Here is a 17,262-nt window from a genome sequence, read left to right as displayed (position 1 = left end):
AAGTGGAGCTGGCTGGGGCAGGAGGCCTCGGGCTGCCCAGCCCAGGCGCAGCACACCAGGTACCTCGGTTTGCTGTGGCCACAGGAGGAAGAGGGATCTGCTGGCAAATTGCTTTTGGGAGAACCAAAGTCAAATGAGGAGCGGGAAGGGATGGGCCTGGTGTTGCTGTTGTCATCATCATCCGCTCCAGTGCCAACCTCACCTTTTGTTGGAGGCACATAGAAAAAAATTAGAGAGACAGCAGCAGACGAACATCAGACCTGGCTGTGGACAGGCTGCATGTGCCCCCTCCCCCCCCAAATCATCTCCAGCTGTAAAACACTTCAGGGCTGACAGAAACCACACGCAGCCCAGCCATAACCCAATCTGCAAAGCTGCATTCCAATAACAATGCAGCATGGACCTAAGAAACACTGTCCAGGATTCCCGTGGCAGGATGGGTGCTGGGGTGGGGGTGACCCCCTGACGCTGGGTGCTGGGGGAACCGGGGGGACAGCAAAGCCCCCCAGCCCCCCCTGCTGCTCCCTGGCACTCACCCCAGCACAGCCCTCCCGGGGCACAAATGAAAGCATTGTTGGCGGCCGGGCTGGTGCTGGGGATGGCTGCGGGGGACGTGGCGCTGCAATCACAGCCTGGGCCCCCAATTTCAATATGCGCCGCTCACGTCGCCGCAAATGTCAGATGTGCTTATGTTAAATACAGGTAATATCGTGGCGTGCGGCTGAGAGCGTGATTCCTGCAGATATCTTGTCTGATGAATTTTGCATCTTGTGTTTGTGATTTTTCTGTACAAAGAAGTACAGGTTTTAGAGGAATAAGAGCAGATATTTACAAAGAGATAACGATGAACTGTTTGATTAACTGCAGCAAAGATGCTATGTCAGATCCGATTTCTCACTGCTTACAACACAGGGAGGACATGGTTACTATATAGTAAGTGCAGCTGGTGCTGGTGCTTAACTTGGTGAATAATTCAATGCAGACTTTCCTGCAAATCTCCAGCTTAATTCTGAAATAATTCAGAGGGAAAGAAGGCTGATGGACTATTTTCCAAGGAGCATTTGGTACCTGGCTTGCACAGAGATGAGAGGGTTGCATTGCTGTCACTGCTCCTGGCCCACAGCGGGGGGTGAGCACAGGAAGTGCCAGCCCTGGGCCGGGGTCCCTGCGCAGCGGCTCCGCCTGACAGACTCAGACTCGCCCCTAGACAAGCCAAGGTGTCTTGGTCTCCCTGCTGACACACTCTGAATTCTGTGGAAACCGCCCTGTAGTCCAGAATTCTTCTCAATGCTGAAAATATGTTTTTTTCCCTAATTCTGGGGGAACTATAATTTTGTTTTATAACTTATTTCCCTCTTTTTTCCTCTAAGATGGTTCCCAAACATTTATTGTGGGATTTTTCATTTAAAATAGTTTTCTAGGGAAATTACTGTGACAGTGATTTAATTGTTTAATTAAAATCTGACATTGATGACAACATAAATACAATAGGCATGAGGTGATAGAGGCATTAAATAAGTGCAATTGTGGAATACATCCATAGAGTGCTCTGAGCACATGGAGCCGCTCACAAAGAAATGATGTTCAATATTTATCAGGTTAGTGACTTCTAATTAAATGCCAAGACTTTTTTCTTCATTTCTCTCAAAAAGCCAAGAAACATATAGCTGTATTCCAAGTGTTTATTTCCATGGCAAACACATCCACTCATGTTATGGCCTGCAAAACAAGCAAATGCATGTTACAAACCTGCTGTCTGACTGAGGGGTGTTTACTCAGCCTGGCTGCAGCAGCCTTGCCAGGTTTGGGGACAGCTGGAATAGCCCACAGAGGTCCTGTCACTCCCACTGCCTAGAGCACAATGTCTTTTAATAATCAGGTAAAACCCCAGAAATATATTTGAGACAAAAGAATAAATGTTTCTTTGAACATGTCCCCCAGCCCAAACCCCCCCCCCCTCCCCCCCCCCCCAAAATCCTACAGCATTTCTTCTAGAGCAATAGTCTCTTCCCTCCAGCATCCCCGTGTCTCAGGAATACGGACAGCAGCCCCCCCAGTAACTGAGGCAAACATGACTGCAGAAGAAATCCCTGCTATCTGGCTGAAATTGCTCAGCAGTGTGGCTCTCCAGCCGTGCTGCATTTTTGCATCCCAACAATGACTGTGCTGCTGCTGGAATATCCCTTTCCATGCTTCTTGCTGGGCGTCTCTAAATGGTATCAACTCACTTCTGCGGCTCAGCAAGCCCTGTGCAATCCATCGCCGTCGATTGCCTGCCCTTTCCCCCTTCCAAACCCAGAACAAACACATCTGCTCCAGCTCGACTCCCCTCAACCTTCCCCCCTTCTCCCGCTCAACTCCACACAAACAAACTTTCCAAAGGAAAAGCTAGCTTACCTGGCCAATGCTTTGGGCATAGAGTCATACAAACTGATCAAGGCAGACATCCTAACTCCAGCACAGGGATTTGATTGCAAATTTCCATTGCAAAGGAGCAGAGGGAACTGGAAATCTGACAAATGCCTTCAAATTGACCCGTGTTTCCACAATGCACGCAGTGTTTAAAATGAATGGCAGACTTTATCATTTGGAGCTCCTTCAAGGACTCTAGCCTTCCATGCTTTGTTCTGATTCTTCAGACACATTTCCAAGAAGCACAGAGCTATGAAAGTGGATGATATTATGGAGACTTTTTCTAAGCTGGACCTCCCCCCTCCCAACAATAATTTTTAAAGCCTGAATTTTAAAAGATAGCCTGGAACTTTTTTTTTAGCTCTCCCCATACATCAGCCTTTTGTGCCTCGTCAGCCTCTGGCACCGCAGAGCCTTGGCCCAGTCCCCCTGTGCTGGGCGGCGAGCAACGGGATACGCTTGTGGGATCCCTAAAAATTCACCCGAGTCCAGTGCTGTCACCACAGCCTTATGCAAATGCGGCCCACCCCTGCCTCCCGAGCCCCTGGCAGCCAGGTCATGTCTCCAGGGGAGGACCTGATCTCCCTGCAGAACCCAGGGAACTGGAGCTGCTCACCCCCATTTTACATGTTAAAGATAACAACTATTCTTGCGGAGAGTCCTGTACAGAAAGCCATATTTGCTGCCTCGGAAAAACATTTTGCTTCAAAGTTGTTCCTCTTAATTTGTATATATTTCTACAAATAATAACGTCCCTTTAAAGCACCGCTATTTGTTCCATCTGTTCAAAATAACATAGAAATGAAATGATACAATTCTTTGCGCAAATACATCAGATATGGCATGAGACAAAAAAATAGGTTAATCTAATAATTCAGCTGTGTCTTTACCAAGTTTCCTATGAGAAAAATCAGTCTTATTTTCCCTGCAGATCTGATACTAAGAGCTTCTTTCTACTAAGCACATTAAAAGCTATTTGAACCCAAAATCCCATCTATGCGTATGCAGAGATACACATATAGAAACAAGAGGCATCCGCACGATTGCAGATGAGGCTGTATCAAAATTTCTAATCAAAGTAAGGGAAGCCCCTTTTTATATTTTAGCATTCAGATTGTCTTTTTGCCTAGAACAAAGAAATCTTACGGGAAGTAAATTTTTTAGAGGAGACACACATGCACATACATGTAATCATACCTAACGATTTCTGTATGAATTATCCCTTAATTCCTTGGCTGCATTTCAGTCTTTGCGTAGTGGTTTATCCGCTGGTCCTGCAGCCGTTACTTGTTCCTTCCCTTCTTTTCACACACAGCCTCCCCTCATCACCTCTTTTTGCAACCTGGAAAACTGGGAACTCTCTCATTCCCCAGCCCCCAGACGTCTGTCTCCAGGATGAGGGGTAAACCTCTGCCCTCTGCTCATCTGCTGTTTCCCTTCCCAGCCTGAGCTGCTGCCTTGCCAGGAGGGGAGGGAAGATGTCCTAGGACTTGACCCCAGGGCAGAGCCTGCTCGGGCAGGACCAGCTCCCAGGAGGGTGGGGGGGGGCGCAGGGCGCACGCCCCTCTCCCCGCTTAACCCCTCCGCTCCTCTGACCTGGCGCCTGCTGCCCTCCTCCCTTTCGGGGCACTCGGGCTCGTCCCGGGAGCGTGACGGAGAAGACGGAGCACCGAGGGGGCTGTCGCAGGAGGGCTCCGCGCAGCACGGCCAGAGGAGCAGCGGGATCTCCGAGCAGGGGATGTTTGGTTTGTGTTAACTACCCAGACAGATGCACTTCGGCATGTTTGCCTTTATGGGATCCATATGTTGTCATGGGAAATTAGAGGACAGCGGCACACAGCTAGAATTCACGATGCAAGCGCGGAGACAACATCCATGGCTCCAGCCCGCGCCCGCACACGTCCCTGTGGAGGTGCCTATTTCTGGAGCATCCACAGTCACTTCTTTGCTCCCCAACTTCCCGACACATTTCCTTTTGCTTTGCTCTGCAAAAAGTGTGGTCACAGGCAGCATCCGCACCCTGGGCCACCAGATCCACAGCCTCAGGGGAAAAGAGGTACTTCTGAGTTATCCCAAGTGCTAAAGGCAAGGGTTACTTTATTCTTGCCTCAACTTCTTCCTCAACCCACGTTTGGTTCACGTTCAGCAAGAACGACAGCTACAAATTATATGCACCTTCCCAAGCAGTGCACCAAGCAGCCCGAAAAATTCTGATTCCTCCAGGGCTCCCTGGTTTGGGGGTTGGTTGGTTTTTTGGGTTGGCTTTTTTTTTTGTTTTTTGTGGTAGTTTGGGGGTTTTTTTTTTTTTTTTTTTTGTTTTTGGGGGTTTTTTTTTGTGTTTCCTTTTTTTTTTTTAAGGTTTGGGGTTTTTTGAAAGTGAGTACATTAACAATTATTCTTCCATAAAACCAGACAGACATGTATCAAGCAGGGACTGATTTTTAAGGGCAGCTTTTAAAGGCAAACTGGTCCCCCTCTAGAGTCAATCCAACCACCAGGACTCACGCACAGCATGCCCGGGTCACCGGGCACACCAGGGCTGCAGGTACAACATCCACAGAACCGTGGCACCTCTCGAACCCTGAGTCTTAAAACCTGCGACTTTCTCCCAAACGCAAGACACTTCCAGCAATGCATCAACAGTACAGTCAAATTCCTAATCACCCGTCCTCTTCCTTCACCCCCATCCCACTTAAAGGGACTTGTCAAAATTCCAAATGTCAACCCCCACGTTAAGAAATAGGGAAAGCTCAAGACATTTCATTATAATAGGTACTAACAAACATGCAGTTTATTACCTTGCCGTATAAAATACATCTACATTAAGGTTCTCCCAAATGGAAAAACTGACCGCAACTGCATTCCTTGTTCAGAGCTATGAAACAAACCGGGAAGATAATTATTTGGGTTATTATGAAAAGAAAAAAAAAATAGAAAAGGAAAAAAAAAAAGGCAAAAAAAGGCAAAAAAAAAAAAAAAAGCTTCTTTAGATTTTCAAGACATGATTTAATTTAGATGCATTTCTGATAGTAATAAAAATAGCTTCTTTTAGAAGGATGAAAAAACCATATTCCTGAAGCCTGGACAGAGGTTCCTTACTGGTTCACCTCCTCCTGAAATTCAAATCCCACGTTCCCAGCGATCATCAACATTTCTCACTAGGGCTGGAATGGGGAGGGAGAAGCTCCTGGAAATAAAAATTTTAAATAATAATCGGACATGGACCCGAGCAGAAAATGAAAAACGTTACCGTTAGGCTAGAGAAATATTTATTTAATCAAAGCAGAGGTTCTGGTGGGACTGGAGGAATGTTGTATCCTTTCCTAAAAAAAAAAAAAAAAAGAAAAAAAGAAAAGAAAAAGAAAAAAGGGGGAAAAAGAGGAGGGGGGTAGGGGGGAGAAAAGAGAAAGCAAGAAAGAAAAAAGGCAGAGGCACAGCCGCCTCCTGGAGTTCCCCATTGTCCGGGGCTATAGAGAGCCCCAGAATGGCATTAAACTCACAAAAGGCACATTGTGCGGGGGACAAAAAAAGCCCCTTCTTCTACAATAACTTTTAGCTTCTTATTTTTAGAAAATGACAAAGCTGTTGCCAGCGATGGCTGGTGAAACCTGTAGCCCGGCTCCCAGCGCGGCTGGCCGCAGCCGCATTGATCCGCCGGCCCGCTCGGAGCGGCGGCCGCCAAGTTTGAACGGGGCCGGGCCGCGCCGCGGGGATGCTGCGGGCGGCGGCGGCGGGGCCGGCGCGCAAAGTTGCGCTCGCTGCCAGACGCAACTTTCCCGGCGGCTCCCGGGGAAACTTCGGCGGTGGCGGGGGTCGGCCCGCCCCGGCTCTGCCCTGCGCGGGGCGGCGCGGCCCCGCCCGGGGCGCGGGGGCAGGTGGCCCCGCGGAGGTCCCGCCACCGCGGAGCGGAGAGGAGCTGCCGGCCGGCCCCGCGCCCCCTGCCCTGCCCGGCGCTGCGCGGGCAGGGCGCTCCGCGGGGCAGCGCGGCGGGGCGCGGAGCGGGGCCGGGCCGGGCCCCCCCGCCGCGGGCTGGGGGCCGGCCGCTTGCCCCAAGTTTCGGTGCGGCGCCGCCGCCGCCGCCGCGCTCCCCCCGCCCGCTCCTGCGCGCTCGCTCCCTCCCCCGCCGCCTGGGCTGAATCTTATTGATCCAGAAGGTGGCTAATTAGCCCTTCCCGTCGTGCCTGGGTAATGAGGCACATGCGCACTGCACTAATCAGCCATTTTTTGCAGGAAACTAATTAGCAGAATAAAGATCCAAAGAGTTTTTTTTCTTCCCAATCATCAGATCTGAGTCCGGGCGCTTCCTGCTCCGGCGACCGCCAGCCCCGCCGCCCGCTCCGCGCCCGCCGCCCGCTCCGCTCCGCGCCCGCCGCTCCGCCCCGACCCGCCGCCGCCGCCGCTGCTGCTGCCGCCGCCCGCGGCCCCCTCTCTCCGGGGGGCTGCAAACTCCCCGACAACGATGCTGCTGCTGGGCAGCGGCGGCGGCGGCGGCGGCTCCCGCTCGGCTCCGGCTGCTGCCCCCGGCTCCCGCTGCTGCTGCCCCGGGCCCCTCCGCGGAGCCCCGCGCTCCTGCCGCCGCAGCCGCCGCAGCCTGCATGGGATCTGTAGCCCCCGCGCCGCCGCCCGGGATTAAAAGCGCCGCCGCCGCCGGAGCAGCGACCGCGTAAGTGGCAACTTTTCTGCCCTGTCCCCCGCTCGGGCTCCTCCTGCTCGGGGCGCCCGGGCTGCTTTGCATGGGGCTGGTCCGGCCCCCCCTCCCGCCCGCTCCCACCCACCGCCCCGGATCCCCCAGCAAACTTTGTGCCGCTCGCCGTCCCGGAGCCCCGCCGCCGCCGCCGGGGACGCGCAGGTGCCGGCGCCGCGGGGGCCGCTACGCGCCCGCGGACCCCCCCCCCCCGCCCCGCCCGCCGGCCATGGCCGCGGGGCGCGCAGCGAGCGCGGCGCCCGCCCGGCCGCTTTGTGCGCGGCGGGGCCGGCGGCGGGGGCCCGGCCTCGCGCGGAGCCCGCGGCCCCCGGGACCCCGCCGGGCCGCGGCCGCTCCGCGCCGGGGACGCGCTGGAAAACAAAGGGGCGAAGAAAGTGCCGAAAACTGCCCCGGCGGCGGCGGGCCCGGCCCCGCGGAGCCCCGCACCCCGCGGCCCGCACGGCCTGGCCACGCACAGTAACGGCGATTCTTGTTCCCCGCGGGCGGCTCGGTGCGGGAGCGCGGCGGGGGCGGGCGGCACCGCAGGCCGAGCCCGCTCGGGGCCGGGGTTAATGACTCGGGGCTGCATCGCCCGGCGCTTATCGCACTACGTGAAACGCGGGTCCTGTCGGTCCCCGCCGGGACCCGCCGCGCTCGGGTTCCCGCTGCCGCGCGCACCCTTCGCGGGCAGCGTGTGTGTGTGTATGTGCCCTGGCTGTGCACGGCGTGCGTGGGTGCCACGCACACGCGGGGTTCGGACTGTGAATTATTTATAATTTGGGTTGCATTTGTTTGTGTCTTTGTCTTTTTTTTTTTTTTTAAATTATTCAGTTCTTCCTCCCCCCCCCCCCCTTTTTTTTTTTTTTTTAAACCAACAAAAATTGGTTCCGAGCAAGGTCTGTTTTCTCTCCCGCTGTGCTTGGGGCTGCTCTCGATATGTCCTGGACTCTAACGCAACCGTGTCCCCTCTGCGCCGGCTGTCTGTCTTTCTCCTCTTCTTGCTCCTGTTTAATATGGAGCAATTTTCTGGAGACTCGGTGACTCCCTCCTTAGGGTCACATTGAGTTCGAATACGACTGAAGGTGCAGGAATCCTGCAACGGAGGAAATAAGGGAATAGAGAGAATGGGGTCAAGTTGGCTGCTTAGAGGCCAAAACTCCCATAGCTGCCTTTAAAAATATATGTATAATATTTGGCTTTCCTCACTGTATTACGGATTGCAGCTTCCCCTTTCAGGTATTTTCCTTACAGCTTAAAGCCCTCGCTTCCTTTTGCCTCCCCTAACACCCTCCCCCTGTTAGAGGAGAAGGGGGGGGGGAGGAGGGAAAATAAAAGGAAAAGAAATGGGGGGGAGAGAGAGGGGAAAAAATAAAACCCATTGAGTTTAGGCAAATAAGGTTTGGTCTCCGTATCCTATTACAAAGCACTTTGAATATGCAAGACATCACACAAGACCAGTTATTCCAGTTACGACAAACTTAAAAAGAGAAAAAAGCGAGGCATGTTTAGATTGTAATTTGTTAGAGCAAGATCCGTATTTAAAATTCTGTCTTTTAAATATTTTTTTTTTCTAACCTTGCTTAATATCCAGCCTTTTCTGATGTCTGGGTTGGGTTTTTGTTTTTGGGGTTTGTTTTTTTTGGGGTTTTTTGCATTATTATTATTAAAATCTTTCCATCGAGTTTAGGAAGACCGCTGCGAGCAACGCATTTTCTGTATTTTTGTTCCTGTATCTCGGAGGAGAGTTGGCAGGGATTCTGTGGTTTGCAGTTACACAATATGTTATCATGTTTTTAATCACTAAATCATTGCAGTGGTTATAGATTTACAGTCTTAGGGTATTACTGAGCGGCGCAGCGCAGCCCGTGTGTGCGGGGACATACGAGAGCATGCTGTTAACATGCTCGTGAACTTTGCTTTTAAATCATTTCCCGGCCGAGCCGCGGCAGAGTGCGGAGCCAGCGTTTTGGCATCACCCCTCCATGCACTTGAGGAAAGTTTGTGCAACCCTCCCGGCAGGGCAGGAGCTCCGATGGGCGTCGTGCACGCCCTATCCTACGGCGCTGGCGGTAAGCGGCGGGTCAGGGGGTGCGAGGGGTGGCCAGTGGGCCGGGGCCGCCACCTGCGTGGCCGGGGGGATCGGGCCGCCCCACCGGCCTCCCTCTGCTCCCGTTGCACCCTTTATTATGTAACAGAGCCCTTGGCAGCATTAAAAATTCAGCATTACAAGCTGATTGTAATGCTCCCTCATTAGGGAGCACTGTCTGGTCCGGCACTGAGTGAAGGCAGATCGTGGCTTTTTGGCTGCCGCAGCAGCGCAGACCGGAGAGCAGCTGGGAGGGGGGCGAGCGGGGCGTCCCGGGCCCCCGACAGCAGGATCGTGCCGGGCTCCCCACCACCATGAAGCGCCAGCCCTGTGGCCAGGCCCAGGGCTCGCCGGGCTTCTGCTCTGCCGCCGGTCGAGGGCTTTCCCCTGTGCAGCTGCCTGAGCTGCCTCCTGGCCGGTCCTGCTCCGCAGGCTGCCTTCGACTGGAACAAAAGCAAAGAAAAGGCATATTAGAGGGGAGCGAAACTCTGCATCTGGCCCCAGAAGTTGCTTTGCTGTATTTGTATATTTTTTTCCTCCTCTTTTCTTTTAAACGTGGTCATTTTGGGAGCAGAGGGCAGCAGGAAGTTGGCTCCAGCCCCTATCCCGCGCACCGTGCCAGCCACAGCAGCACTGGTCCTTTGCTGCAGAGCCTCCGGACCCCCCCTCCCGCCCTGCTGCTGCCTTTTGTTCCCGCAGGACCGAGCCAAGGTGCTGCTTGGCGGGCCAAGGCAGCGCGGGCGGCCCCGTGTGCCTGGCACTATCGGCTGGACTTGTCATGGCCGCTGTCACACTGGGGCCCGGTGGTGGCCGCTCTGACAAAAGCAGAGGCGTGTGTTCCTCTTTCATCTCTCTGCTTTGACCCCCGCCCCATTGCTGTCGGTGTCGTGCCAGAGGCCAGGAGCGGCAGATTTGCTTTGGGCCTGGCCGGTGGTTGAACGGCTTCAGCAGGAATCGCTGAATCCCAAGCTGATGGACACACAGCTGGCTGCATCAGCCTCCCTGTTAGCACCTCCTTCCGCTTTCCAAAATAACAGTAGTAGCAGTAATAATAATAAAAAAAATGTTGCGTGGAGAAGCAGAAAAAGAATTAGTTGGCTTTTACATCAACTTTATTCACATGCCGTGCTCTGTTCTGCGGGGGCTCGATCCCTCGTGGGAGCGTTTCCCTACCAGTGTCGCTTTCTTGTCTGCGGTGGGAGAGTTTTCGGCAACCATCTTCTGTGGGTGCTGGTGGCGGCGGCGCTGGCCCTGCTGGGGCTGGAGGTGTGTTTGCGCTGCGGAGATCGGTTCCAGAGAGACAGGCTTGGGAGAGGTTGAGTGTTTCACGGCTCCTGCATCCCTTCACCAGAGTGCAGCCAAGGTTTGGCCTTTGTGTGGCTTTGGGGGCCATGTACCAGTGGGTGCGTCCGGCTGGCAGGAGAAGTGGGCTGTGAACAAAGCTGGGTCACGACAGGTCCCCCTGGCCCAGCACATGCCAGACCCCTGTGCCGCTCGCAGGCTCCTGCAACTGATGACTGGGGGGGCTTCAGCCTGGGAGGGGCCCCTGGGGCCACAGCAGGTGCCTGTGGGGGCTGTGCCCGCTGTGCTGCTCTTGTTTCATCATGGTGGGTCATCCCCCACGCCGTCTGAGAGCCCATGGGGAGGCTGCCCGTCCCTGGGGAGATGCAGGGGTAGACTAGAGAGCGGAGCTCCTCTCTGGGGAGCAGGGCTCCCCCTCCCTTCCTCCTCGACAGCCAAAATTCAGGCTGGGTGTCCAGTGCGTGGCAGCAGCGATGGGGCTGTCGAGGGCTGTCGTGGCAGGAGAGTGGGAATCAAAACATCTGTGCGCAGGCCTGGGCGCCGCAGCCTCTAATGGTTTCGACGGAGCTGTTGTGGTCTGTTGTCTGGAAAATCTGCATTCTGCGCCGTGCCCGAGGGGGCCGCGGCACCGCAGACCGTGGCGGTACCTAAATATAACCGCCTCGCGCCGAGGGGTGAGGTGAGGGCAGCGGGAGCAGGCCGCCCGCTTGCCTTCTGCTTTGTCTCTGATTTGCGATTCAGGCATTTTTGTTTGCTCCCGAGGTTGGGTTTGTGTGTAGGCAGGGATTGGAGAAATAGATAAATTCCAGCTAGTTTAAAAAAAATACCCAAACAACAAAACAGGGTGGATGAGTCGGGCTTCCCTCGCTGCCGGCAGCGGTCCTGCTGCTGGGTTGGAGATCCCACCAGTGCTGGCCACCCCTGTGTTCCTCATTCCCCTCGGAGACGCTGCGGGTCTCGCTGAGGTCTCACTGTGCCGGCAAGAAGCCAGAGCTTCCAGCGCTTCCTTGTTGGCTGTGCTGGACAGATGTGTCCATCTGTCGGTGCGGGAGGTGGGTGCTCGTCGCCACAGCAACGCTGGCTGTGCGCGGGGCTATGAGCGCCAGGTGTGTATTGTGTGTGTCAGAGGTGGCTGTGAGCACAGTCCAAGTTCGTCCCCACACGAAATTATTTTTTGGTTGGGGATGTCAGGAAGGGAGCTCATGCAGGCCGCAGCTGGTGGTGGCTGCCAGCATGTCCCAGGCGCTGCTGAGGTGGAGGGGACAGCGGGATGATAGCGGGTGCCGCTGGCAGGCTGCGGCCACCCGGCTTTGCCCTTGAGTTTGCTGCTAGGAGAGACACTTAGCTGTTGATTGTAATTTCATTATGTCACAAGTGCCAAACATGCCTCTTGCTATGAAAAGGCAAAGAGGACCAGCAGTATTTTTCTTTCCCCCCTCCTGGAAAACAAACATTTCACAGTGTTCTGAATTGTGTGGTGCACGTTGCTGTTGAACATGAGGGTGCTGGCCCTGTGGTAACCAGGCTTTCAGGTATTAAATTTGGTGAGGGCTGAGCTGCGCGGGTTCCTTGGCATGGCAGTGATGCTGGAGTAGACAATGTGCTTGGCAGCTCTGGTAAAATGTTTTTTCCCATCCTCCCCCTGCCCCGGTATCTGGGAAAGTGGAGCCTGCAGGGCCTATAACACGTTATTTCTTAGTGTTTATTTTCATGGCCCAAGTGTGCCTGCTGAAGCATCGGTCCCTGCCGGGGAAGATGGGAGCTAGTCCCAAACCCTCAGGTCCGAGCAGCAGCGACCCTGTGTCCTGCCTTGGGCTCACCTCGTACTTCCAGCTGCGCTTTCCTAGCCGGTGGTAGCCCACTCCAAAATGGCTGGTTGGATTAGTTGGGTAGCAGGGGGTTTAACCCTCCTTCCACACTGCCACCGGCTGCCTTGTGCAAACAGACCGGCGCTTGATGCGGAATTCAGCGTGCAAACGGAATTGCTGATGGTAACATGGCAATGATGTGCTTGATCCTGCTGGGTTGGGCAATGGGTTTCCTGAGTGACTGTGACGTCTGGTGATGGGCTCAGACGGTTTTGGTCTTCTTGTTATAATGGAATTGAGTGAAGAAGGGGGAGGTGAGGAGGGTGCGGAGGCACAGCTGGCTGAGCTGCCATCAGGTGCAGGTTGTTTGAGATGATGCAGAATCTGGGGCTTCTTCTCCAAGGTGTGTTTGCTGAGGTACCATGTGGTGGGAAAGCATGTTGGCAGGCCTGGAGGCTGGTTCAGGAGAGTGAGCAGGGAAAGTGCACAGAGCTACTTGGTGTTTGAGGCACAGGTTTGAGAGCTGCAGAGTCTGCAAAGCAGCCTTGCTCCTGCATTGTGAAGGTGTTCTGGATTCGGGCTGTGCACAGCAGCTTGTGCGTTCCAGCTGTACCTCTGGTGTTGCAGAGGCTGGTGCGCAGCCCTTGGATACCTCGAAAGCAGAGCAGGGGCTCTGCCGTGCTGGGGTGCGGGAGGTTCCCGCACAAGGGCTGTGGAGGCGATGCTGCCAGGCCGTGGTTCCTTGGGTGTGCAGCGTTGGACAGTGCTGGGTGCCGGTGCCAGTGCCAGTGCAGGAGCTGGTCTCGAGTGAACTGTAGCAGTGTGCTTGTGGCCGCTGGAGTGGTACCGACGGGTGGTCTTTGCTCCTGGTGCATGTCCCCTTATCGGGCTGAGGTTGCTTTGTGCTGTGGCATGTGGGTGAACGAAGGCCAGGGAGCGGAGGGCAGACGGCCACCACGTCCCCGTGTCCTTGTGCGGTTCCCACCGCAGCCCCTGACTGTGCCAGACAGAACTGTAGATGTCAGGCTTTGCACAGAAAGGAGAGCGGGGAGGGAGGGCGAGGAGGAGGCACAAGCGCGCAGCAGCAGGGCTGTGAGGTTCAAATTAACCTTCTGCTTTGTTGGTGTTGGAGTGAGGCGCCCCGGCCGCCAGCACAGTGCAGGCCCACCATCATTCATACGCAGCTATGTGGAGGAACAGGGCCAGGAGCAGGGCATCCTCCCAGTGCTGGTGAGGGAGGGGGACAGCAGGTGCCCGGGACACTGTTGGGCCCAGACACTGGAGGCGAAGGCGCCCAGTGGGACTCAGGGGCTCACCGTGTCCCCAAGGTGCTGCGGTCAGTGCCTTTGCATCTGACTTTGGGTGCTCTGGCCTATCTTCTGGAAGCCGGGTGTGCAGCACCCGGGCGTGTGCTCCTACACAGCTACTTCAGATGTCAGAGCCTAAATTTCTCCTCTTTAATTTTCTCCTGTTAATTTTGTCTCTTTTAGTCTTACATACTTCCTTCCCCCGTTCCTTTCTTCTTGCTGTTTTTCATCTTCCGTAGAGACAGTTAAAAGCAGCTTAACACCGTGAGCTTGTTTGGAAGTCAGAAGATCTGTTTCAGCTCTGACACTGACTTTGGGCAGGACACCAAGTGTTTGCCTCTGCTGGAGGATGAAATGGGATGATGTGTAGTTCACATGCAGGGACTGTAAGTGGGGGTTAATTGTGAAAAATCATAACATGTCTTAAATCCCCAGAGCATTGTTTCATCCTTAAATTTTAAGTGGAAGTACCTGCTGTGCTGGGGGCAGCTGTGGAGCAGAGGGATTGTCCAGAGCACCTCAGCACCTCCCAGCAGAGCGCTGTGCTCAAGACCTGTGCTGTGGTACTGGAGAAATGGAGCTGGTTCGTCCTTTGTTTTTGACACCGTCTCATCCCTCCTGGTGTTGCCGCTTTCTGGGGTGCGGTGCGCTGGGGTGGAGGACTGGTCATGTTGGGCAGGGTTTGTAGCCCTACAGAGTCCAAGTCTAATCTTAAAGGCACATGTGAAGGTGTAGGGAGGTGTACATCCTGAGCTCCTGTTCCTCAGGATGAGCTCCTGTAGGCATGGCGTTGGGCCTGCAGCACAGCTGGAAGAGGCGGCAGCGGGGTGGAGCGTCTGGTTGGTTGTGTTACTGATCGAGAAATGAGGATGGTGGACAAGAAGCACGCACTGCCCCACAGCAGGCTGGTGCTGGAGGAGGGCTCACTGGATGGGTTTTGTGGCAGTGCATCATGGCTGGCAGAGGGGAGAGCGGGTGGTGAAATGGACGCTGCTGCCAGCCCCATGCCCTTTGCTGGCCACGGAGCGGGTTGTGAGCCGTGTGCTGGTGTGGGGTGCCCAGCCCTGGCGAGGGTGGTCAGCACCACGTGCGCCTCCGCTACTTCAGAAACCAGTCACTCGGCGAGTAGCAGTGCCTGTCTGAAGGAGCTGCCACAGATGTTTTTTTTTCCTTGATTGCCTTATTTTAACCAGCCTCTCCACTGTTTCCTCTTTATTTTGGGCAACATGGAAGTCCCAGAGGTTTGCATGAGATCCTGGAAATTCCCCAGGTGGTGGGTCTGGTGCCAGTGCAGCCCTGCGTGAAAAGCTGCCTTCATGGCAGGCTTGCAGCGGTTTCACCTGGAACTGCAGATGTGTGAACAACAGAGCCAAGCTCTGGAAGTGCCCGGGGGATTGCTTGGAGCCTGTGCAAGAGGAGGAGGAGGATTGAGCTCTGATCTGTACAGCAGTGGCTGGGGTCAGCCTCACGGGAGGAACAGCATGACTGACTTCTCTTCTCTTGAAACCTCCGAACTGTGCCCAGGGCTGCAGACCTAGTTGCCAGAGGCCCCCTGCAAGGTCCTCTGGCTCTTGGCAGTACAACTGGGAGTGTCCAACCAGCCACTTCTCTAGCCATGTTCCTTGTTTAAGCATACCTTTGTGTCTCTGGAGTGATGGGATGCTCTCTTGGGACTGGAGGTTTCCTTCCTTGAGTCCAAGTAGCCACTGACTGTGTGAATGTCTGCTTAGTTCAGGCAGGAACTGGATGTCAAGACTGGTTTTTATCCCCCCAGCGATCTTTTTCTCAGTCCCTTCTTGCTTCTGGGTACAAAGCCCATGGAGTAGCAACGGTCAGTGAGATGCTTTTGGTGAGATTCCTCAAGAAGCACTGGCTGTCCTCTGGAGATCTGAAGTTCTGTACCGCTGGAGAACATGAGTGGAGAGGTGTTGGGCAGAGACATAGGTATTTTACTGTTGGTGGTGCTCAGTGGGTCTTCTGCATTTTAAAACAAAAAAAAAAGTGGAGAAACCAAAAAAAGCTCCATCTGCCATTAAAGCGTAGTTGCCAGGAGGTGGAGGGGAGGAGTATTTTGGTCACAGTTTTCCCCTATGCAAATATTTGGGATATTAAAAGCTGTGTCTGTGTCTTGTTGAAGGCCTTGCTGGACTGTGGAGCAGGACTGGGTGATTTTTCAACTGCTGTTTTAATTTACTTTTGTTAAGGCTCAGCTCTCTCCATTAGTGCCATTACCTGGATGTTGAACAGTTCCAAGCAGTGGTTTTGGCTGTGCCTGACCAGCACGGAGGGGATGAGGGCCTGAAGTCAGCCCCATGGTCCAGGTCACTATGAGGAGGCTAGGGCAGTTCTGAGCCCCAGAGGTGATGTTGGTGACTGCTGTGGAGATGGTTCCTGGCTCCCTGGTGCCTGGAAATAGAAGGACTGAGAGTCTTAGGGTGCAGATTGTTTACAAAAGAGGAAGAAAATGGTAAAATAAAGGTTCTTTTTGTAGAAATAGCTACAGTGAGTACTGTGGGAGAAAGGACAGAGGTGGTGTTCTTTAATGTTCTCACGGTGTCTTGAGCGTAAAAGTTTTTTTGTTTGGTTGGTTTTATATTTTAAAGTTCCTTCTTCCTTGTATGAGCCTCTTGCACAGCAGAGGAAGAGAAACACTTAACAAAAATAGAGCCTGTGTTTGCCTAAAATGAGGTTGCTGTGGCATGTTTAGGACTCGAGACTGTGACTTTGAAGCTGACTGCATTTCATACTGCTGATACCCTTTTAACTGTCTTAGGTAAACAGTTCAATTGGGCTCTGAGAAATGTCTGGTGAAAACTGTGCTTGGCTCCTCATTCTGACTGTTTCAGAGGTTTTCAGAACAAATACCCTCTGCTTACCAGCACTCTTCCTGCTTAGAAAAGTTTGCATTGATTTATCATTATTTTTTCAAAGGATTTACTTGCACATTAGGATGCCCTGTGGACATTATTTTCAGTTCAAGGAGGGTTTATTTTAGTTTGGCTTAATTGAATTGGAAACAGTTATGAGCTGTACCAAAGCAACTTGATTTCAAACCAAAACAGGAATGTCCACGAGCAGGTTCACACTGCTGTATTCACATGCCTGCACTGAATTCCTCTTGTTTGCCTGTGTGTAGGAACTCTTGGCAAGTAAATCACAGTGACGGCTCAGTGGTGCTGAGGCAGGACCTGGAGAGGCTGCTGGGGCTGGTGTTATATCTGTGTGTGACACTGATGCTGCCACCAAGGCCAGCCTTGCCCTGGATGCTTTTTCCTTTTGCTGACACAGAGCTTTGGGGCAGTGGCACGGGGAAGTAGTTTAGGGAAGGGACCTGAGTTAGAAAAACTGCTAAAGGACGGGGGGGAAAAAAGCTTCCTCAAAATATTTTTATTTTTGGTTGGTTTTTTGCCAGTTTCCCTTTAATTTGAAATAATCGTGTGGTACAGGTTGAAATGGCTTTGCTGGAGCGGAGGGGAGCAGGCAGGCAGGACCGAGGACTATTCCCAGAGGAGCGCTTGCTCTGCTGCTGCCCGAGCCAAAAGCATGGTCCCAGTGTGGGGCTGGCTCCTAAGTGTGCATTTGGTGTAGGGTGCTTGGGAGGAAGGCACTGCTTTTAGTCATCCTTGTTTTGTTACTCTTTTGCCCTTTCAGGAGTACAGTAAA

At 53.8% G+C, this 17,262-nt stretch overlaps 1 protein-coding gene and 1 long non-coding RNA gene across 5 annotated transcripts in view; one reads left to right on the top strand and one right to left on the bottom strand.

Annotated features, from left to right (window-relative positions):
• Positions 1-17,262, top strand: part of ZFHX3 (zinc finger homeobox 3) — a 396,997-nt gene that overhangs the window by 265,761 nt on the left and 113,974 nt on the right. For 2 of the 4 annotated variants that reach the window (XM_048316337.1, XM_048316340.1), the window contains one exon: positions 6,698-7,075. The exons of 1 other annotated variant lie outside the window; for it this stretch is intronic. The gene's annotated coding sequence lies outside the window, so the exon portion shown is untranslated. Of the gene's footprint in view, positions 1-6,697; positions 7,076-8,922; positions 9,166-17,262 lie in introns of those variants that run through there. One more of the 4 variants, XM_048316341.1, reaches the window with a different exon arrangement.
• LOC125331927 lies at positions 1,433-6,248 on the bottom strand. The gene is made up of 2 exons (XR_007206271.1): positions 2,398-6,248; positions 1,433-1,719 (listed from the first exon to the last, which is right to left on the bottom strand). It is a non-coding gene; the product is annotated as an uncharacterized LOC125331927 (long non-coding RNA).

Source organism: Corvus hawaiiensis, chromosome 12 (assembly GCF_020740725.1).
Source record: "Corvus hawaiiensis isolate bCorHaw1 chromosome 12, bCorHaw1.pri.cur, whole genome shotgun sequence".
Lineage (NCBI taxonomy): Eukaryota > Metazoa > Chordata > Aves > Passeriformes > Corvidae > Corvus > Corvus hawaiiensis.
The sequence above is the reverse complement of the archived record's forward strand: the minus strand, read 5'-3'. Positions and strand labels throughout refer to the sequence as shown.